General features: G+C 35.7%; 9 non-coding genes across 9 annotated transcripts; all 9 read right to left on the bottom strand.

Moving 5' to 3' along the window:
• Positions 1-2,353: 2,353 nt before the first annotated feature.
• On the bottom strand, positions 2,354-2,426 carry TRNAF-GAA (transfer RNA phenylalanine (anticodon GAA)). Its single transcript has one exon. It is a non-coding gene; the product is annotated as a tRNA-Phe (tRNA).
• Positions 2,427-13,825: 11,399 nt separating this feature from the next.
• On the bottom strand, positions 13,826-13,908 carry TRNAL-CAG (transfer RNA leucine (anticodon CAG)). The gene has a single exon. It is a non-coding gene; the product is annotated as a tRNA-Leu (tRNA).
• Positions 13,909-14,903: 995 nt separating this feature from the next.
• On the bottom strand, positions 14,904-14,976 carry TRNAF-GAA (transfer RNA phenylalanine (anticodon GAA)). Its single transcript has one exon. It is a non-coding gene; the product is annotated as a tRNA-Phe (tRNA).
• An 867-nt stretch (positions 14,977-15,843) lies between these two features.
• On the bottom strand, positions 15,844-15,926 carry TRNAL-CAG (transfer RNA leucine (anticodon CAG)). The gene has a single exon. It is a non-coding gene; the product is annotated as a tRNA-Leu (tRNA).
• A 993-nt stretch (positions 15,927-16,919) lies between these two features.
• TRNAF-GAA (transfer RNA phenylalanine (anticodon GAA)) lies at positions 16,920-16,992 on the bottom strand. The gene has a single exon. It is a non-coding gene; the product is annotated as a tRNA-Phe (tRNA).
• An 867-nt stretch (positions 16,993-17,859) lies between these two features.
• On the bottom strand, positions 17,860-17,942 carry TRNAL-CAG (transfer RNA leucine (anticodon CAG)). The gene has a single exon. It is a non-coding gene; the product is annotated as a tRNA-Leu (tRNA).
• Positions 17,943-18,937: 995 nt separating this feature from the next.
• On the bottom strand, positions 18,938-19,010 carry TRNAF-GAA (transfer RNA phenylalanine (anticodon GAA)). Its single transcript has one exon. It is a non-coding gene; the product is annotated as a tRNA-Phe (tRNA).
• Positions 19,011-19,877: 867 nt separating this feature from the next.
• TRNAL-CAG (transfer RNA leucine (anticodon CAG)) lies at positions 19,878-19,960 on the bottom strand. The gene has a single exon. It is a non-coding gene; the product is annotated as a tRNA-Leu (tRNA).
• A 1,923-nt stretch (positions 19,961-21,883) lies between these two features.
• Positions 21,884-21,966, bottom strand: TRNAL-CAG (transfer RNA leucine (anticodon CAG)). Its single transcript has one exon. It is a non-coding gene; the product is annotated as a tRNA-Leu (tRNA).
• Between the last annotated feature and the right edge of the window lie 309 nt (positions 21,967-22,275).

Raw genomic sequence — 22,275 nt, 5'->3', positions numbered from 1 at the left:
GTGTGGAGCTTGTGTTTTTTGCCTTTTTGACTTTGTCCACAGCATATTTTTTACGGACATTTGTCTCAGTAATGCCTCAGTGTTTCAAAGTCAAACAAGCTGACTATAATCATTCAGCTAGTGTCTGATAAGTGCTGACTGTTTCAGCTATCAGGTTACCTTTTAATCCTCTTACAGCTAAGTCAATCTGAAATAAAACAAAATAGAGGAAAAATTACTAAAAAACATTCATGTGTTCAAAAGGAAAAAGTTACCGTTTCTCAAATTTTTAACATTTTGTTTTCTGTAGATAGTTAAGATTTTTAGGCCTTTTGATCATGATCAGTCCATGTGCTTTGTTTAATATCTCCTTAAAATGTAAACGGTGAAGAAAAAGCATTTTGCCGAAACCCGGGATCGTTAGATCTTCAGTCTAACGCTCTCCCAACTGAGCTATTTCGGCCATATCTATACATTTTCTGGTGGGTTTGACACTCTGCAAATGTCAAGTGTCACACCTGGAGGGATATATTATAATTTTTCATTTGATTGTTTTTTGAAGCATGATTTCTATTTGAAACGCCTTCCATTTTGCTGCACATATTTAATAACATTCATTAACTATTTGTGAATGAGTAGAAAAAGACAGCAATTTTGCCATTGAATTTTTACATTTTCAGTTTGTCTCCATGCACCAGTATAATTCTGACCCCGTGCTTCTAGAATAGGTCATGGTCGCACATAAAACACAATTTGCATGCATAATGTTACATCAAGTTTTATTTTTTATGAGATGCAAACAATTGGAGCAAAAAAGAGACAAAAATTTAGAGAAAATATTTTATTGATTGTTAATGTTAAAAGTGAGACCATTTGTCCCAAAATGTGCTGAAACATGTCAGAATGACATGGGCATTTCACATTTTTTAAACTATGATTAGCTACTTGTTACGTTTTTGTTTATTAAGTATCGTTATGGTCTATTGATGTATGAGGTGAAAACTATGAAAGTAGACTTACCAGCAAATCCGTTTCTAGATATATTTCATGACAGCACTGTAGAAGGTTGATTCCCTACCCTAATAGGGACAGAGAACACAAAGAGGTGAAATAGTCCCTCCTCATTGACTGTCCAAAGGATTTTTCTAGTGCCAAAAGAACAACAGACATACGCACAAAAAATCTGTTTGATGTTCCTAGAGTTCTTTTTTGAGAGGACAAATTCAGATTCACTCCAAAGACTCTCAGGAAATTTTTCAAAACCACATTACTAAGTTTTGTTTGACCTCATCTAATCAATAAATGGAGAAAAAAGTTTCTTGAAATTAAAAGTTGATGTCAGAGGTGGGATTTGAACCACTTGTAAACGGTGAAGAAAAAGCATTTTGCCGAAACCCGGGATTGGACCAGGGACCTTTAGTCTAACGCTCTCCCAACTGCGCTATTTCGGCCATATCTATACATTTTCTGGGGGGTTTGACACTCTGCAAATGTCAAGTGTCACACCTGGAGGGATATATTATAATTTTTCATTTGACTGTTTTTTGAAGCATGATTTCTATTTGAAACGCCTTCCATTTTGCTGTACATATTTAATAACATTCATTAACTATTTGTGAATGAGTAGAAAAAGACAGCAATTTTGCCATTGAATTTTTACATTTTCAGTTTGTCTCCATGCACCAGTATAATTCTGACCCTGTGCTTCTAGAATAGGTCATGGTCGCACATAAAACACAATTTGCATGCATAATGTTACATCAAGTTTTATTTTTTATGAGATGCAAACAATTGGAGCAAAATAGAGACAAAAATTTAGAGAAAATATTTTATTGATTGTTAATGTTAAAAGTGAGACCATTTGTCCCAAAATGTGCTGAAACATGTCAGAATGACATGGGCATTTCACATTTTTTAAACTATGATTAACTACTTGTTAAGTTTTTGTTTATTAAGTATCGTTATGGTCTATTGATGTATGAGGTGAAAACTATGAAAGTAGACTTACCAGCAAATCCGTTTCTAGATATATTTCATGACAGCACTGTAGAAGGTTGATTCCCTACCCTAATAGGGACAGAGAACACAAAGAGGTGAAATAGTCCCTCCTCATTGACTGTCCAAAGGATTTTTCTAGTGCCAAAAGAACAACAGACATATGCACAAAAAATCTGTTTGATGTTCCTAGAGTTCTTTTTTGAGAGGACAAATTCAGATTCACTCCAAAGACTCTCAGGAAATTTTTCAAAACCACATTACTAAGTTTTGTTTGACCTCATCTAATCAATAAATGAAGAAAAAAGTTTCTTGAAATTAAAAGTTGATGTCAGAGGTGGGATTTGAACCACTTGTAAACGGTGAAGAAAAAGCATTTTGCCGAAACCCGGGATTGGACCAGGGACCTTTAGATCTTCAGTCTAACACTCTCCCAACTGAGCTATTTCGGCCATATCTATACGTTTTCTGGGGGGTTTGACACTCTGCAAATGTCAAGTGTCACACCTGGAGGGATATATTATAATTTTTCATTTGACTGTTTTTTGAAGCATGATTTCTATTTGAAACGCCTTCCATTTTGCTGTACATATTTAATAACATTCATTAACTATTTGTGAATTAGTAGAAAAAGACAGCAATTTTGCCATTGAAGTTTTACATTTTCAGTTTGTCTCCATGCACCAGTATAATTCTGACCCTGTGCTTCTAGAATAGGTCATGGTCGCACATAAAACACAATTTGCATGCATAATGTTACATCAAGATTTATTTTTTATGAGATGCAAACAATTGGAGCAAAATAGAGACAAAAATTTAGAGAAAATATTTTATTGATTGTTAATGTTAAAAGTGAGACCATTTGTCCCAAAATGTGCTGAAACATGTCAGAATGACATGGGCATTTCACATTTTTTAAACTATGATTAACTACTTGTTAAGTTTTTGTTTATTAAGTATCGTTATGGTCTATTGATGTATGAGGTGAAAACTATGAAAGTAGACTTACCAGCAAATCCGTTTCTAGATATATTTCATGACAGCACTGTAGAAGGTTGATTCCCTACCCTAATAGGGACAGAGAACACAAAGAGGTGAAATAGTCTCTCCTCATTGACTGTCCAAAGGATTTTTCTAGTGCCAAAAGAACAACAGACATATGCACAAAAAATCTGTTTGATGTTCCTAGAGTTCTTTTTTGAGAGGACAAATTCAGATTCACTCCAAAGACTCTCAGGAAATTTTTCAAAACCACATTACTAAGTTTTGTTTGACCTCATCTAATCAATAAATGAAGAAAAAAGTTTCTTGAAATTAAAAGTTGATGTCAGAGGTGGGATTTGAACCACTTGTAAACGGTGAAGAAAAAGCATTTTGCCGAAACCCGGGATTGGACCAGGGACCTTTAGATCTTCAGTCTAACGCTCTCCCAACTGAGCTATTTCTGCCATATCTATACGTTTTCTGGGGGGTTTGACACTCTGCAAATGTCAAGTGTCACACCTGGAGGGATATATTATAATTTTTCATTTGACTGTTTTTTGAAGCATGATTTCTATTTGAAAGGCCTTCCATTTTGCTGTACATATTTAATAACATTCATTAACTATTTGTGAATGAGTAGAAAAAGACAGCAATTTTGCCATTGAAGTTTTACATTTTCAGTTTGTCTCCATGCACCAGTATAATTCTGACCCTGTGCTTCTAGAATAGGTCATGGTCGCACATAAAACACAATTTGCATGCATAATGTTACATCAAGATTTATTTTTTATGAGATGCAAACAATTGGAGCAAAATAGAGACAAAAATTTAGAGAAAATATTTTATTGATTGTTAATGTTAAAAGTGAGACCATTTGTCCCAAAATGTGCTGAAACATGTCAGAATGACATGGGCATTTCACATTTTTTAAACTATGATTAACTACTTGTTAAGTTTTTGTTTATTAAGTATCGTTATGGTCTATTGATGTATGAGGTGAAAACTATGAAAGTAGACTTACCAGCAAATCCGTTTCTAGATATATTTCATGACAGCACTGTAGAAGGTTGATTCCCTACCCTAATAGGGACAGAGAACACAAAGAGGTGAAATAGTCTCTCCTCATTGACTGTCCAAAGGATTTTTCTAGTGCCAAAAGAACAACAGACATATGCACAAAAAATCTGTTTGATGTTCCTAGAGTTCTTTTTTGAGAGGACAAATTCAGATTCACTCCAAAGACTCTCAGGAAATTTTTCAAAACCACATTACTAAGTTTTGTTTGACCTCATCTAATCAATAAATGAAGATAAAGTTTCTTGAAATTAAATGTTGATGTCAGAAGTGGGAGTCTGCGACCTGAACGCAGCGCCTTAGACCGCTCGGCCATCCTGACTTCGATATGCAATTGTAACTTAACTCCTTCCATGCTAGTCAGCAGAAATGTTACCATTTCTTGTGATTAAAAACTTGTCACACCACCCCAAAAAAGTCAATAAATAACATTTTTTATATGCGTACTTTTCGTCTGCATTAATTTTTAAACCTCCATTTATTTTGTTTGGATATTAGAAATGTTAGATTTCTCACAAATACGGTGATGCACCACATTTCTTCAGAAACTACTGTTTGGCCACACAGCAGGGCTTTGAAAGGAAGAGCCCTATTTGGGTTTTGCAATGCAGATTTTGCAGGAATACCTTGCAGATGAAATTTGCAGAGTACCAAAACAGCAGAAAACCTCCCAAAGTGACCACATTTTAGAAATTATTTTGCACAATGAGTTAATCAACACCTGCAATTACTATTGTCAGCCTATAGGTGTTTTCACTCTGAACCATCCAGCATTGCAAGTATGCCAGTTTAGTGCCCAGCTTTTGCTTGCAGAGACAAGCAACCCATCCATTTTTAAGTGGGCTCTACTCACTGGAGCAATGTCAAATATGTAGATGCTTTGTCTCACCATTAAAGTAGAAACCTCCTATATTTCAAATTAAAGATGACGGACCTGTGTGGAGCTTGTGTTTTTTGCCTTTTTGACTTTGTCCACAGCATATTTTTTAAGGACATTTGTCTCAGTAATGCCTCAGTGTTTCAAAGTCAAACAAGCTGACTATAACACTGGTCAACAGCATTTTTGGTGCCAAAGATATTTCATCGAATTTAGGGTATTTTTGGGGTGCTGATTCTGAATATGTCATCAGTTTTGCCAGATTGGCTCAAGTTTTTGAGATTTTTGGTATCTTATTTATAGCACTTGTTGGTAAATGCGACGCATCATCTCATTAATTTCTTTGGATTAGTACTTGAACTGAGCAGTTCTCAATATAGTTTTGTGTTAATTAGTGTTCTAAAAGTTTGTTCATAGCTTGATTTTTGCACTAACTTTATGTTGTTGTCTGTTTTCCAGTGAAAAGCATGAACTCATCAAGAAGAAGTTGTCTTAACGATCCAGACTCATTCTGTTACATTTGTGGTGAATACACACTGCCAAAACATAGAAGAAACATAACAGACTTCGTAAAAAAAGTGTATTTTGCCTATTTTGGGGTTATGCTTGGGGACCAAGACAAGTTTTGGGCACCACACATAGTGTGCAAAGCATGTATCGAATTATTACGAAAATGGAGCAAAGGACAAAGAAAAAGCTTCAAATTTGGTGTTCCAATGGTGTGGAGAGAGCCAAAAAATCATCATGATGACTGTTATTTATGGTAAACACAGGTACAGGCACATCTTCACAATGAGGGACAGGCCTTCTTGCAGATTCCATGTTACTCCCATTTTCGTTTCTTATGCTTATTGAATCCTTGCACTTGCACTGCACAGAAATAACAGTCATCATGATGATTTTTTGGCTCTCTCCACACCATTGGAACACCAAATTTGAAGCTTTTTCTTTGTCCTTTGCTCCATTTTCGTAATAATTCGATACATGCTTTGCACACTATGTGTGGTGCCCAAAACTTGTCTTGGTCCCCAAGCATAACCCCAAAATAGGCAAAATACACTTTTTTTACGAAGTGTGTTATGTTTCTTCTATGTTTTGGCAGTGTATATTCACCACAAATGTAACAGAATGAGTCTGGATCGTTAAGACAACTTCTTCATGATGAGTTCATGCTTTTCACTGGAAAACAGACAACAACATAAAGTTAGTGCAAAAATCAAGCTATGAACAAACTTTTAGAACACTAATTAACACAAAACTATATTGAGAACTGCTCAGTTCAAGTACTAATCCAAAGAAATTAATGAGATGATGCGTCGCATTTACCAACAAGTGCTATAAATAAGATACCAAAAATCTCAAAAACTTGAGCCAATCTGGCAAAACTGATGACATATTCAGAATCAGCACCCCAAAAATACCCCAAATTCATTAAAATATTTTGGACACCAGAAAAAAAATTTTTTTTCGTTGACCTGTGTAATCATTCAGCTAGTGTCTGATAAGTGCTGTCTGTTTCAGCTATCAGGTTACCTTTTAATCCTCTTACAGCTAAGTCAATCTGAAATAAAACAAAATAGAGGAAAAATTACTAAAAAACATTCATGTGTTCAAAAGGAAAAAGTTACCGTTTCTCAAATTTTTAACATTTTGTTTTCTGTAGATAGTTAAGATTTTTAGGCCTTTTGATCATGATCAGTCCATGTGCTTTGTTTAATATCTCCTTAAAATGTAAACGGTGAAGAAAAAGCATTTTGCTGAAACCCGGGATTGGACCAGGGACCTTTAGATCTTCAGTCTAACGCTCTCCCAACTGAGCTATTTCGGCCATATCTATACATTTTCTGGGGGGTTTGACACTCTGCAAATGTCAAGTGTCACACCTGGAGGGATATATTATAATTTTTCATTTGACTGTTTTTTGAAGCATGATTTCTATTTGAAACGCCTTCCATTTTGCTGTACATATTTAATAACATTCATTAACTATTTGTGAATGAGTAGAAAAAGACAGCAATTTTGCCATTGAATTTTTACATTTTCAGTTTGTCTCCATGCACCAGTATAATTCTGACCCTGTGCTTCTAGAATAGGTCATGGTCGCACATAAAACACAATTTGCATGCATAATGTTACATCAAGTTTTATTTTTTATGAGATGCAAACAATTGGAGCAAAAAAGAGACAAAAATTTAGAGAAAATATTTTATTGATTGTTAAAAGTGAGACCATTTGTCCCAAAATGTGCTGAAACATGTCAGAAGGACATGGGCATTTCACATTTTTTAAACTATGATTACCTACTTGTTAAGTTTTTGTTAATTAAGTATCGTTATGGTCTATTGATGTATGAGGTGAAAACTATGAAAGTAGACTTACCAGCAAATCCGTTTCTAGATATATTTCATGACAGCACCGTAGAAGGTTGATTCCCTACCCTAATAGGGACAGAGAACACAAAGAGGTGAAATAGTCCCTCCTCATTGACTGTCCAAAGGATTTTTCTAGTGCCAAAAGAACAACAGACATATGCACAAAAAAACCTGTTTGATGTTCCTAGAGTTCTTTTTTGAGAGGACAAATTCAGATTCACTCCAAAGACTCTCAGGAAATTTTTCAAAACCACATTACTAAGTTTTGTTTGACCTCATCTAATCAATAAATGAAGATAAAGTTTCTTGAAATTAAATGTTGATGTCAGAAGTTGGATTTGAACCCACGCCTCCAGGGGAGACTGCGACCTGCGACTGCGACAAAATAGAGGAAAAATTACTAAAAAACATTCATGTGCTCAAAAGGAAAAAGTTACCGTTTCTCAAATTTTTAACAGAGACTGCCACCTGAACGCAGCGCCTTAGACCACTTGGCCATCCTGACTTCGATATGCAATTGGAACTTAACTCCTTCCATGCTAGTCAGCAGAAATGTTACCATTCCTTGTGATTAAAAACTTGTCACACCACCCCAAAAAAGTCAATAAATAACATTTTTATATGCGTACTTTTCGTCTGCATAAATTTTTAAACCTCCATTTATTTTGTTTGGATATTAGAAATGTTAGATTTCTCACAAATGCGGTGATGCACCACATTTCTTCAGAAACTACTGTTTGGCCACACAGCAGGGCTTTGAAAGGAAGAGCCCTATTTGGGTTTTGCAATGCAGATTTTGCAGGAATACTTTGCAGAGTACCAAAACAGCAGAAAACCTCCCAAAGTGACCACATTTTAGAAATTATTTTGCACAATGAGTTAATCAACACCTGCAATTACTATTGTCAGCCTATAGGTGTTTTCACTCTGAACCATCCAGCATTGCAAGTATGCCAGTTTAGTGCCCAGCTTTTGCTTGCAGAGACAAGCAACCCATACATTTTTAAGTGGGCTCTACTCACTGGAGCAATGTCAAATATGTAGATGCTTTGTCTCACCATTAAAGTAGAAACCTCCTATATTTCAAATTAAAGATGACGGACCTGTGTGGAGCTTGTGTTTTTTGCCTTTTTGACTTTGTCCACAGCATATTTTTTAAGGACATTTGTCTCAGTAATGCCTCAGTGTTTCAAAGTCAAACAAGCTGACTATAATCATTCAGCTAGTGTCTGATAAGTGCTGTCTGTTTCAGCTATCAGGTTACCTTTTAATCCTCTTACAGCTAAGTCAATCTGAAATAAAACAAAATAGAGGAAAAATTACTAAAAAACATTCATGTGTTCAAAAGGAAAAAGTTACCGTTTCTCAAATTTTTAACATTTTGTTTTCTGTAGATAGTTAAGATTTTTAGGCCTTTTGATCATGATCAGTCCATGTGCTTTGTTTAATATCTCCTTAAAATGTAAACGGTGAAGAAAAAGCATTTTGCCGAAACCCGGGATTGGACCAGGGACCTTTAGATCTTCAGTCTAACGCTCTCCCAACTGAGATATTTCGGCCATATCTATACATTTTCTGGGGGGTTTGACACTCTGCAAATGTCAAGTGTCACACCTGGAGGGATATATTATAATTTTTCATTTGACTGTTTTTTGAAGCATGATTTCTATTTGAAACGCCTTCCATTTTGCTGTACATATTTAATAACATTCATTAACTATTTGTGAATGAGTAGAAAAAGACAGCAATTTTGCCATTGAATTTTTACATTTTCAGTTTGTCTCCATGCACCAGTATAATTCTGACCCTGTGCTTCTAGAATAGGTCATGGTCGCACATAAAACACAATTTGCATGCATAATGTTACATCAAGTTTTATTTTTTATGAGATGCAAACAATTGGAGCAAAAAAGAGACAAAAATTTAGAGAAAATATTTTATTGATTGTTAAAAGTGAGACCATTTGTCCCAAAATGTGCTGAAACATGTCAGAAGGACATGGGCATTTCACATTTTTTAAACTATGATTACCTACTTGTTAAGTTTTTGTTAATTAAGTATCGTTATGGTCTATTGATGTATGAGGTGAAAACTATGAAAGTAGACTTACCAGCAAATCCGTTTCTAGATATATTTCATGACAGCACTGTAGAAGGTTGATTCCCTACCCTAATAGGGACAGAGAACACAAAGAGGTGAAATAGTCCCTCCTCATTGACTGTCCAAAGGATTTTTCTAGTGCCAAAAGAACAACAGACATATGCACAAAAAATCCTGTTTGATGTTCCTAGAGTTCTTTTTTGAGAGGACAAATTCAGATTCACTCCAAAGACTCTCAGGAAATTTTTCAAAACCACATTACTAAGTTTTGTTTGACCTCATCTAATCAATAAATGAAGATAAAGTTTCTTGAAAATAAATGTTGATGTCAGAAGTGGGATTTGAACCCATGCCTCCAGGGAAGACTGCGACCTGAACGCAGAGCCTTAGACCGCTCGGCCATCCTGACTTCGATATGCAATTGGAACTTAACTCCTTCCATGCTAGTCAGCAGAAATGTTACCATCCCTTGTGATTAAAAACTTGTCACACCACCCCAAAAAAGTCAATAAATAACATTTTTTATATGCGTACTTTTCGTCTGCATTAATTTTTAAACCTCCATTTATTTTGTTTGGATATTAGAAATGTTAGATTTCTCACAAATGCGGTGATGCACCACATTTCTTCAGAAACTACTGTTTGGCCACACAGCAGGGCTTTGAAAGGAAGAGCCCTATTTGGGTTTTGCAATGCAGATTTTGCAGGAATACCTTGCAGATGAAATTTGCAGAGTACCAAAACAGCAGAAAACCTCCCAAAGTGACCACATTTTAGAAATTATTTTGCACAATGAGTTAATCAACACCTGCAATTACTATTGTCAGCCTATAGGTGTTTTCACTCTGAACCATCCAGCATTGCAAGTATGCCAGTTTAGTGCCCAGCTTTTGCTTGCAGAGACAAGCAACCCATACATTTTTAAGTGGGCTCTACTCACTGGAGCAATGTCAAATATGTAGATGCTTTGTCTCACCATTAAAGTAGAAACCTCCTATATTTCAAATTAAAGATGACGGACCTGTGTGGAGCTTGTGTTTTTTGCCTTTTTGATTTTGTCCACAGCATATTTTTTAAGGACATTTGTCTCAGTAATGCCTGTGTTTCAAAGTCAAACAAGCTGACTATAATCATTCAGCTAGTGTCTGATAAGTGCTGTCTGTTTCAGCTATCAGGTTACCTTTTAATCCTCTTACAGCTAAGTCAATCTGAAATAAAACAAAATAGAGGAAAAATTACTAAAAAACATTCATGTGTTCAAAAGGAAAAAGTTACCGTTTCTCAAATTTTTAACATTTTGTTTTCTGTAGATAGTTAAGATTTTTAGGCCTTTAGATCATGATCAGTCCATGTGCTTTGTTTAATATCTCCTTAAAATGTAAACGGTGAAGAAAAAGCAATTTGCTGAAACCCGGGATTGGACCAGGGACCTTTAGATCTTCAGTCTAACGCTCTCCCAACTGAGATATTTCGGCCATATCTATACATTTTCTGGGGGGTTTGACACTCTGCAAATGTCAAGTGTCACACCTGGAGGGATATATTATAATTTTTCATTTGACTGTTTTTTGAAGCATGATTTCTATTTGAAACGCCTTCCATTTTGCTGTACATATTTAATAACATTCATTAACTATTTGTGAATGAGTAGAAAAAGACAGCAATTTTGCCATTGAATTTTTACATTTTCAGTTTGTCTCCATGCACCAGTATAATTCTGACCCTGTGCTTCTAGAATAGGTCATGGTCGCACATAAAACACAATTTGCATGCATAATGTTACATCAAGTTTTATTTTTTATGAGATGCAAACAATTGGAGCAAAAAAGAGACAAAAATTTAGAGAAAATATTTTATTGATTGTTAAAAGTGAGACCATTTGTCCCAAAATGTGCTGAAACATGTCAGAAGGACATGGGCATTTCACATTTTTTAAACTATGATTACCTACTTGTTAAGTTTTTGTTAATTAAGTATCGTTATGGTCTATTGATGTATGAGGTGAAAACTATGAAAGTAGACTTACCAGCAAATCCGTTTCTAGATATATTTCATGACAGCACTGTAGAAGGTTGATTCCCTACCCTAATAGGGACAGAGAACACAAAGAGGTGAAATAGTCCCTCCTCATTGACTGTCCAAAGGATTTTTCTAGTGCCAAAAGAACAACAGACATATGCACAAAAAATCTGTTTGATGTTCCTAGAGTTCTTTTTTGAGAGGACAAATTCAGATTCACTCCAAAGACTCTCAGGAAATTTTTCAAAACCACATTACTAAGTTTTGTTTGACCTCATCTAATCAATAAATGAAGATAAAGTTTCTTGAAATTAAATGTTGATGTCAGAAGTTGGATTTGAACCCACGCCTCCAGGGGAGACTGCGACCTGCGACTGCGACAAAATAGAGGAAAAATTACTAAAAAACATTCATGTGCTCAAAAGGAAAAAGTTACCGTTTCTCAAATTTTTAACAGAGACTGCCACCTGAACGCAGCGCCTTAGACCACTTGGCCATCCTGACTTTGATATGCAATTGGAACTTAACTCCTTCCATGCTAGTCAGCAGAAATGTTACCATTCCTTGTGATTAAAAACTTGTCACACCACCCCAAAAAAGTCAATAAATAACATTTTTATATGCGTACTTTTCGTCTGCATAAATTTTTAAACCTCCATTTATTTTGTTTGGATATTAGAAATGTTAGATTTCTCACAAATGCGGTGATGCACCACATTTCTTCAGAAACTACTGTTTGGCCACACAGCAGGGCTTTGAAAGGAAGAGCCCTATTTGGGTTTTGCAATGCAGATTTTGCAGGAATACTTTGCAGAGTACCAAAACAGCAGAAAACCTCCCAAAGTGACCACATTTTAGAAATTATTTTGCACAATGAGTTAATCAACACCTGCAATTACTATTGTCAGCCTATAGGTGTTTTCACTCTGAACCATCCAGCATTGCAAGTATGCCAGTTTAGTGCCCAGCTTTTGCTTGCAGAGACAAGCAACCCATACATTTTTAAGTGGGCTCTACTCACTGGAGCAATGTCAAATATGTAGATGCTTTGTCTCACCATTAAAGTAGAAACCTCCTATATTTCAAATTAAAGATGACGGACCTGTGTGGAGCTTGTGTTTTTTGCCTTTTTGACTTTGTCCACAGCATATTTTTTAAGGACATTTGTCTCAGTAATGCCTCAGTGTTTCAAAGTCAAACAAGCTGACTATAATCATTCAGCTAGTGTCTGATAAGTGCTGTCTGTTTCAGCTATCAGGTTACCTTTTAATCCTCTTACAGCTAAGTCAATCTGAAATAAAACAAAATAGAGGAAAAATTACTAAAAAACATTCATGTGTTCAAAAGGAAAAAGTTACCGTTTCTCAAATTTTTAACATTTTGTTTTCTGTAGATAGTTAAGATTTTTAGGCCTTTTGATCATGATCAGTCCATGTGCTTTGTTTAATATCTCCTTAAAATGTAAACGGTGAAGAAAAAGCATTTTGCCGAAACCCGGGATTGGACCAGGGACCTTTAGATATTCAGTCTAACGCTCTCCCAACTGAGCTATTTCGGCCATATCTATACATTTTCTGGGGGGTTTGACACTCTGCAAATGTCAAGTGTCACACCTGGAGGGATATATTATAATTTTTCATTTGACTGTTTTTTGAAGCATGATTTCTATTTGAAACGCCTTCCATTTTGCTGTACATATTTAATAACATTCATTAACTATTTGTGAATGAGTAGAAAAAGACAGCAATTTTGCCATTGAATTTTTACATTTTCAGTTTGTCTCCATGCACCAGTATAATTCTGACCCTGTGCTTCTAGAATAGGTCATGGTCGCACATAAAACACAATTTGCATGCATAATGTTACATCAAGTTTTATTTTTTATGAGATGCAAACAATTGGAGCAAAAAAGAGACAAAAATTTAGAGAAAATATTTTATTGATTGTTAAAAGTGAGACCATTTGTCCCAAAATGTGCTGAAACATGTCAGAAGGACATGGGCATTTCACATTTTTTAAACTATGATTACCTACTTGTTAAGTTTTTGTTAATTAAGTATCGTTATGGTCTATTGATGTATGAGGTGAAAACTATGAAAGTAGACTTACCAGCAAATCCGTTTCTAGATATATTTCATGACAGCACTGTAGAAGGTTGATTCCCTACCCTAATAGGGACAGAGAACACAAAGAGGTGAAATAGTCCCTCCTCATTGACTGTCCAAAGGATTTTTCTAGTGCCAAAAGAACAACAGACATATGCACAAAAAAACCTGTTTGATGTTCCTAGAGTTCTTTTTTGAGAGGACAAATTCAGATTCACTCCAAAGACTCTCAGGAAATTTTTCAAAACCACATTACTAAGTTTTGTTTGACCTCATCTAATCAATAAATGAAGATAAAGTTTCTTGAAAATAAATGTTGATGTCAGAAGTGGGATTTGAACCCACGCCTCCAGGGAAGACTGCGACCTGAACGCAGCGCCTTAGACCGCTCGGCCATCCTGACTTCGATATGCAATTGGAACTTAACTCCTTCCATGCTAGTCAGCAGAAATGTTACCATCCCTTGTGATTAAAAACTTGTCACACCACCCCAAAAAAGTCAATAAATAACATTTTTTATATGCGTACTTTTCGTCTGCATTAATTTTTAAACCTCCATTTATTTTGTTTGGATATTAGAAATGTTAGATTTCTCACAAATGCGGTGATGCACCACATTTCTTCAGAAACTACTGTTTGGCCACACAGCAGGGCTTTGAAAGGAAGAGCCCTATTTGGGTTTTGCAATGCATATTTTGCAGGAATACCTTGCAGATGAAATTTGCAGAGTACCAAAACAGCAGAAAACCTCCCAAAGTGACCACATTTTAGAAATTATTTTGCACAATGAGTTAATCAACACCTGCAATTACTATTGTCAGCCTATAGGTGTTTTCACTCTGAACCATCCAGCATTGCAAGTATGCCAGTTTAGTGCCCAGCTTTTGCTTGCAGAGACAAGCAACCCATACATTTTTAAGTGGGCTCTACTCACTGGAGCAATGTCAAATATGTAGATGCTTTGTCTCACCATTAAAGTAGAAACCTCCTATATTTCAAATTAAAGATGACGGACCTGTGTGGAGCTTGTGTTTTTTGCCTTTTTGACTTTGTCCACAGCATATTTTTTAAGGACATTTGTCTCAGTAATGCCTCAGTGTTTCAAAGTCAAACAAGCTGACTATAATCATTCAGTTAGTGTCTGATAAGTGCTGTCTGTTTCAGCTATCAGGTTACCTTTTAATCCTCTTACAGCTAAGTCAATCTGAAATAAAACAAAATAGAGGAAAAATTACTAAAAAACATTCATGTGTTCAAAAGGAAAAAGTTACCGTTTCTCAAATTTTTAACATTTTGTTTTCTGTAGATAGTTAAGATTTTTAGGCCTTTTGATCATGATCAGTCCATGTGCTTTGTTTAATATCTCCTTAAAATGTAAACGGTGAAGAAAAAGCATTTTGCCGAAACCCGGGATTGGACCAGGGACCTTTAGATCTTCAGTCTAACGCTCTCCCAACTGAGCTATTTCGGCCATATCTATACATTTTCTGGGGGGTTTGACACTCTGCAAATGTCAAGTGTCACACCTGGAGGGATATATTATAATTTTTCATTTGACTGTTTTTTGAAGCATGATTTCTATTTGAAACGCCTTCCATTTTGCTGTACATATTTAATAACATTCATTAACTATTTGTGAATGAGTAGAAAAAGACAGCAATTTTGCCATTGAATTTTTACATTTTCAGTTTGTCTCCATGCACCAGTATAATTCTGACCCTGTGCTTCTAGAATAGGTCATGGTCGCACATAAAACACAATTTGCATGCATAATGTTACATCAAGTTTTATTTTTTATGAGATGCAAACAATTGGAGCAAAAAAGAGACAAAAATTTAGAGAAAATATTTTATTGATTGTTAAAAGTGAGACCATTTGTCCCAAAATGTGCTGAAACATGTCAGAAGGACATGGGCATTTCACATTTTTTAAACTATGATTACCTACTTGTTAAGTTTTTGTTAATTAAGTATCGTTATGGTCTATTGATGTATGAGGTGAAAACTATGAAAGTAGACTTACCAGCAAATCCGTTTCTAGATATATTTCATGACAGCACTGTAGAAGGTTGATTCCCTACCCTAATAGGGACAGAGAACACAAAGAGGTGAAATAGTCCCTCCTCATTGACTGTCCAAAGGATTTTTCTAGTGCCAAAAGAACAACAGACATATGCACAAAAAATCCTGTTTGATGTTCCTAGAGTTCTTTTTTGAGAGGACAAATTCAGATTCACTCCAAAGACTCTCAGGAAATTTTTCAAAACCACATTACTAAGTTTTGTTTGACCTCATCTAATCAATAAATGAAGATAAAGTTTCTTGAAAATAAATGTTGATGTCAGAAGTGGGATTTGAACCCACGCCTCCAGGGAAGACTGCGACCTGAACGCAGAGCCTTAGACCGCTCGGCCATCCTGACTTCGATATGCAATTGGAACTTAACTCCTTCCATGCTAGTCAGCAGAAATGTTACCATCCCTTGTGATTAAAAACTTGTCACACCACCCCAAAAAAGTCAATAAATAACATTTTTTATATGCGTACTTTTCGTCTGCATTAATTTTTAAACCTCCATTTATTTTGTTTGGATATTAGAAATGTTAGATTTCTCACAAATGCGGTGATGCACCACATTTCTTCAGAAACTACTGTTTGGCCACACAGCAGGGCTTTGAAAGGAAGAGCCCTATTTGGGTTTTGCAATGCAGATTTTGCAGGAATACCTTGCAGATGAAATTTGCAGAGTACCAAAACAGCAGAAAACCTCCCAAAGTGACCACATTTTAGAAATTATTTTGCACAATGAGTTAATCAACACCTGCAATTACTATTGTCAGCCTATAGGTGTTTTCACTCTGAACCATCCAGCATTGCAAGTATGCCAGTTTAGTGCCCAGCTTTTGCTTGCAGAGACAAGCAACCCATACATTTTTAAGTGGGCTCTACTCACTGGAGCAATGTCAAATATGTAGATGCTTTGTCTCACCATTAAAGTAGAAACCTCCTATATTTCAAATTAAAGATGACGGACCTGTGTGGAGCTTGTGTTTTTTGCCTTTTTGATTTTGTCCACAGCATATTTTTTAAGGACATTTGTCTCAGTAATGCCTGTGTTTCAAAGTCAAACAAGCTGACTATAATCATTCAGCTAGTGTCTGATAAGTGCTGTCTGTTTCAGCTATCAGGTTACCTTTTAATCCTCTTACAGCTAAGTCAATCTGAAATAAAACAAAATAGAGGAAAAATTACTAAAAAACATTCATGTGTTCAAAAGGAAAAAGTTACCGTTTCTCAAATTTTTAACATTTTGTTTTCTGTAGATAGTTAAGATTTTTAGGCCTTTTGATCATGATCAGTCCATGTGCTTTGTTTAATATCTCCTTAAAATGTAAACGGTGAAGAAAAAGCATTTTGCCGAAACCCGGGATTGGACCAGGGACCTTTAGATCTTCAGTCTAACGCTCTCCCAACTGAGCTATTTCGGCCATATCTATACATTTTCTGGGGGGTTTGACACTCTGCAAATGTCAAGTGTCACACCTGGAGGGATATATTATAATTTTTCATTTGACTGTTTTTTGAAGCATGATTTCTATTTGAAACGCCTTCCATTTTGCTGTACATATTTAATAACATTCATTAACTATTTGTGAATGAGTAGAAAAAGACAGCAATTTTGCCATTGAATTTTTACATTTTCAGTTTGTCTCCATGCACCAGTATAATTCTGACCCTGTGCTTCTAGAATAGGTCATGGTCGCACATAAAACACAATTTGCATGCATAATGTTACATCAAGTTTTATTTTTTATGAGATGCAAACAATTGGAGCAAAAAAGAGACAAAAATTTAGAGAAAATATTTTATTGATTGTTAAAAGTGAGACCATTTGTCCCAAAATGTGCTGAAACATGTCAGAAGGACATGGGCATTTCACATTTTTTAAACTATGATTACCTACTTGTTAAGTTTTTGTTAATTAAGTATCGTTATGGTCTATTGATGTATGAGGTGAAAACTATGAAAGTAGACTTACCAGCAAATCCGTTTCTAGATATATTTCATGACAGCACTGTAGAAGGTTGATTCCCTACCCTAATAGGGACAGAGAACACAAAGAGGTGAAATAGTCCCTCCTCATTGACTGTCCAAAGGATTTTTCGAGTGCCAAAAGAACAACAGACATATGCACAAAAAAACCTGTTTGATGTTCCTAGAGTTCTTTTTTGAGAGGACAAATTCAGATTCACTCCAAAGACTCTCAGGAAATTTTTCAAAACCACATTACTAAGTTTTGTTTGACCTCATCTAATCAATAAATGAAGATAAAGTTTCTTGAAATTAAATGTTGATGTCAGAAGTGGGATTTGAACCCACGCCTCCAGGGAAGACTGCGACCTGAACGCAGCGCCTTAGACCTCTCGGCCATCCTGACTCCGATATGCAATTGGAACTTAACTCCTTCCATGCTAGTCAGCAGAAATGTTACCATCCCTTGTGATTAAAAACTTGTCACACCACCCCAAAAAAGTCAATAAATAACATTTTTTATATGCATACTTTTCGTCTGCATTAATTTTTAAACCTCCATTTATTTTGTTTGGATATTAGAAATGTTAGATTTCTCACAAATGCGGTGATGCACCACATTTCTTCAGAAACTACTGTTTGGCCACACAGCAGGGCTTTGAAAGGAAGAGCCCTATTTGGGTTTTGCAATGCAGATTTTGCAGGAATACCTTGCAGATGAAATTTGCAGAGTACCAAAACAGCAGAAAACCTCCCAAAGTGACCACATTTTAGAAATTATTTTGCACAATGAGTTAATCAACACCTGCAATTACTATTGTCAGCCTATAGGTGTTTTCACTCTGAACCATCCAGCATTGCAAGTATGCCAGTTTAGTGCCCAGCTTTTGCTTGCAGAGACAAGCAACCCATACATTTTTAAGTGGGCTCTACTCACTGGAGCAATGTCAAATATGTAGATGCTTTGTCTCACCATTAAAGTAGAAACCTCCTATATTTCAAATTAAAGATGACGGACCTGTGAGGAGCTTGTGTTTTTTGCCTTTTTGATTTTGTCCACAGCATATTTTTTAAGGACATTTGTCTCAGTAATGCCTCAGTGTTTCAAAGTCAAACAAGCTGACTATAATCATTCAGCTAGTGTCTGATAAGTGCTGTCTGTTTCAGCTATCAGGTTACCTTTTAATCCTCTTACAGCTAAGTCAATCTGAAATAAAACAAAATAGAGGAAAAATTACTAAAAAACATTCATGTGTTCAAAAGGAAAAAGTTACCGTTTCTCAAATTTTTAACATTTTGTTTTCTGTAGATAGTTAAGATTTTTAGGCCTTTTGATCATGATCAGTCCATGTGCTTTGTTTAATATCTCCTTAAAATGTAAACGGTGAAGAAAAAGCATTTTGCCGAAACCCGGGATTGGACCAGGGACCTTTAGATCTTCAGTCTAACGCTCTCCCAACTGAGCTATTTCGGCCATATCTATACATTTTCTGGGGGGTTTGACACTCTGCAAATGTCAAGTGTCACACCTGGAGGGATATATTATAATTTTTAATTTGACTGTTTTTTGAAGCATGATTTCTATTTGAAACGCCTTCCATTTTGCTGTACATATTTAATAACATTCATTAACTATTTGTGAATGAGTAGAAAAAGACAGCAATTTTGCCATTGAATTTTTACATTTTCAGTTTGTCTCCATGCACCAGTATAATTCTGACCCTGTGCTTCTAGAATAGGTCATGGTCGCACATAAAACACAATTTGCATGCATAATGTTACATCAAGTTTTATTTTTTATGAGATGCAAACAATTGGAGCAAAAAAGAGACAAAAATTTAGAGAAAATATTTTATTGATTGTTAAAAGTGAGACCATTTGTCCCAAAATGTGCTGAAACATGTCAGAAGGACATGGGCATTTCACATTTTTTAAACTATGATTACCTACTTGTTAAGTTTTTGTTAATTAAGTATCGTTATGGTCTATTGATGTATGAGGTGAAAACTATGAAAGTAGACTTACCAGCAAATCCGTTTCTAGATATATTTCATGACAGCACTGTAGAAGGTTGATTCCCTACCCTAATAGGGACAGAGAACACAAAGAGGTGAAATAGTCCCTCCTCATTGACTGTCCAAAGGATTTTTCGAGTGCCAAAAGAACAACAGACATATGCACAAAAAAACCTGTTTGATGTTCCTAGAGTTCTTTTTTGAGAGGACAAATTCAGATTCACTCCAAAGACTCTCAGGAAATTTTTCAAAACCACATTACTAAGTTTTGTTTGACCTCATCTAATCAATAAATGAAGATAAAGTTTCTTGAAATTAAATGTTGATGTCAGAAGTGGGATTTGAACCCACGCCTCCAGGGAAGACTGCGACCTGAACGCAGCGCCTTAGACCTCTCGGCCATCCTGACTCCGATATGCAATTGGAACTTAACTCCTTCCATGCTAGTCAGCAGAAATGTTACCATCCCTTGTGATTAAAAACTTGTCACACCACCCCAAAAAAGTCAATAAATAACATTTTTTATATGCATACTTTTCGTCTGCATTAATTTTTAAACCTCCATTTATTTTGTTTGGATATTAGAAATGTTAGATTTCTCACAAATGCGGTGATGCACCACATTTCTTCAGAAACTACTGTTTGGCCACACAGCAGGGCTTTGAAAGGAAGAGCCCTATTTGGGTTTTGCAATGCAGATTTTGCAGGAATACCTTGCAGATGAAATTTGCAGAGTACCAAAACAGCAGAAAACCTCCCAAAGTGACCACATTTTAGAAATTATTTTGCACAATGAGTTAATCAACACCTGCAATTACTATTGTCAGCCTATAGGTGTTTTCACTCTGAACCATCCAGCATTGCAAGTATGCCAGTTTAGTGCCCAGCTTTTGCTTGCAGAGACAAGCAACCCATACATTTTTAAGTGGGCTCTACTCACTGGAGCAATGTCAAATATGTAGATGCTTTGTCTCACCATTAAAGTAGAAACCTCCTATATTTCAAATTAAAGATGACGGACCTGTGTGGAGCTTGTGTTTTTTGCCTTTTTGACTTTGTCCACAGCATATTTTTTAAGGACATTTGTCTCAGTAATGCCTCAGTGTTTCAAAGTCAAACAAGCTGACTATAATCATTCAGCTAGTGTCTGATAAGTGCTGTCTGTTTCAGCTATCAGGTTACCTTTTAATCCTCTTACAGCTAAGTCAATCTGAAATAAAACAAAATAGAGGAAAAATTACTAAAAAACATTCATGTGTTCAAAAGGAAAAAGTTACCGTTTCTCAAATTTTTAACATTTTGTTTTCTGTAGATAGTTAAGATTTTTAGGCCTTTTGATCATGATCAGTCCATGTGCTTTGTTTAATATCTCCTTAAAATGTAAACGGTGAAGAAAAAGCATTTTGCCGAAACCCGGGACCTTTAGATCTTCAGTCTAACGCTCTCCCAACTGAGCTATTTCGGCCATATCTATACATTTTCTGGGGGGTTTGACACTCTGCAAATGTCAAGTGTCACACCTGGAGGGATATATTATAATTTTTAATTTGACTGTTTTTTGAAGCATGATTTCTATTTGAAACGCCTTCCATTTTGCTGTACATATTTAATAACATTCATTAACTATTTGTGAATGAGTAGAAAAAGACAGCAATTTTGCCATTGAATTTTTACATTTTCAGTTTGTCTCCATGCACCAGTATAATTCTGACTCTGTGCTTCTAGAATAGGTCATGGTCGCACATAAAACACAATTTGCATGCATAATGTTACATCAAGTTTTATTTTTTATGAGATGCAAACAATTGGAGCAAAAAAGAGACAAAAATTTAGAGAAAATATTTTATTGATTGTTAAAAGTGAGACCATTTGTCCCAAAATGTGCTGAAACATGTCAGAAGGACATGGGCATTTCACATTTTTTAAACTATGATTACCTACTTGTTAAGTTTTTGTTAATTAAGTATCGTTATGGTCTATTGATGTATGAGGTGAAAACTATGAAAGTAGACTTACCAGCAAATCCGTTTCTAGATATATTTCATGACAGCACTGTAGAAGGTTGATTCCCTACCCTAATAGGGACAGAGAACACAAAGAGGTGAAATAGTCCCTCCTCATTGACTGTCCAAAGGATTTTTCTAGTGCCAAAAGAACAACAGACATATGCACAAAAAAACCTGTTTGATGTTCCTAGAGTTCTTTTTTGAGAGGACAAATTCAGATTCACTCCAAAGACTCTCAGGAAATTTTTCAAAACCACATTACTAAGTTTTGTTTGACCTCATCTAATCAATAAATGAAGATAAAGTTTCTTGAAATTAAATGTTGATGTCAGAAGTGGGATTTGAACCCACGCCTCCAGGGAAGACTGCGACCTGAACGCAGCGCCTTAGACCGCTCGGCCATCCTGACTTCAATATGCAATTGGAACTTAACTCCTTCCATGCTAGTCAGCAGAAATGTTACCATCCCTTGTGATTAAAAACTTGTCACACCACCCCAAAAAAGTCAATAAATAACATTTTTTATATGCGTACTTTTCGTCTGCATTAATTTTTAAACCTCCATTTATTTTGTTTGGATATTAGAAATGTTAGATTTCTCACAAATGCGGTGATGCACCACATTTCTTCAGAAACTACTGTTTGGCCACACAGCAGGGCTTTAAAAGGAAGAGCCCTATTTGGGTTTTGCAATGCAGATTTTGCAGGAATACCTTGC

Source organism: Dendrobates tinctorius, unplaced genomic scaffold (assembly GCF_039654945.1).
Source record: "Dendrobates tinctorius isolate UK_male_01 unplaced genomic scaffold, ASM3965494v1 ptg000350l, whole genome shotgun sequence".
NCBI classification, from domain to species: domain Eukaryota; kingdom Metazoa; phylum Chordata; class Amphibia; order Anura; family Dendrobatidae; genus Dendrobates; species Dendrobates tinctorius.
Note: the sequence above shows the minus strand (reverse complement) of the source record. Positions and strands in the feature narration are given on the sequence as shown.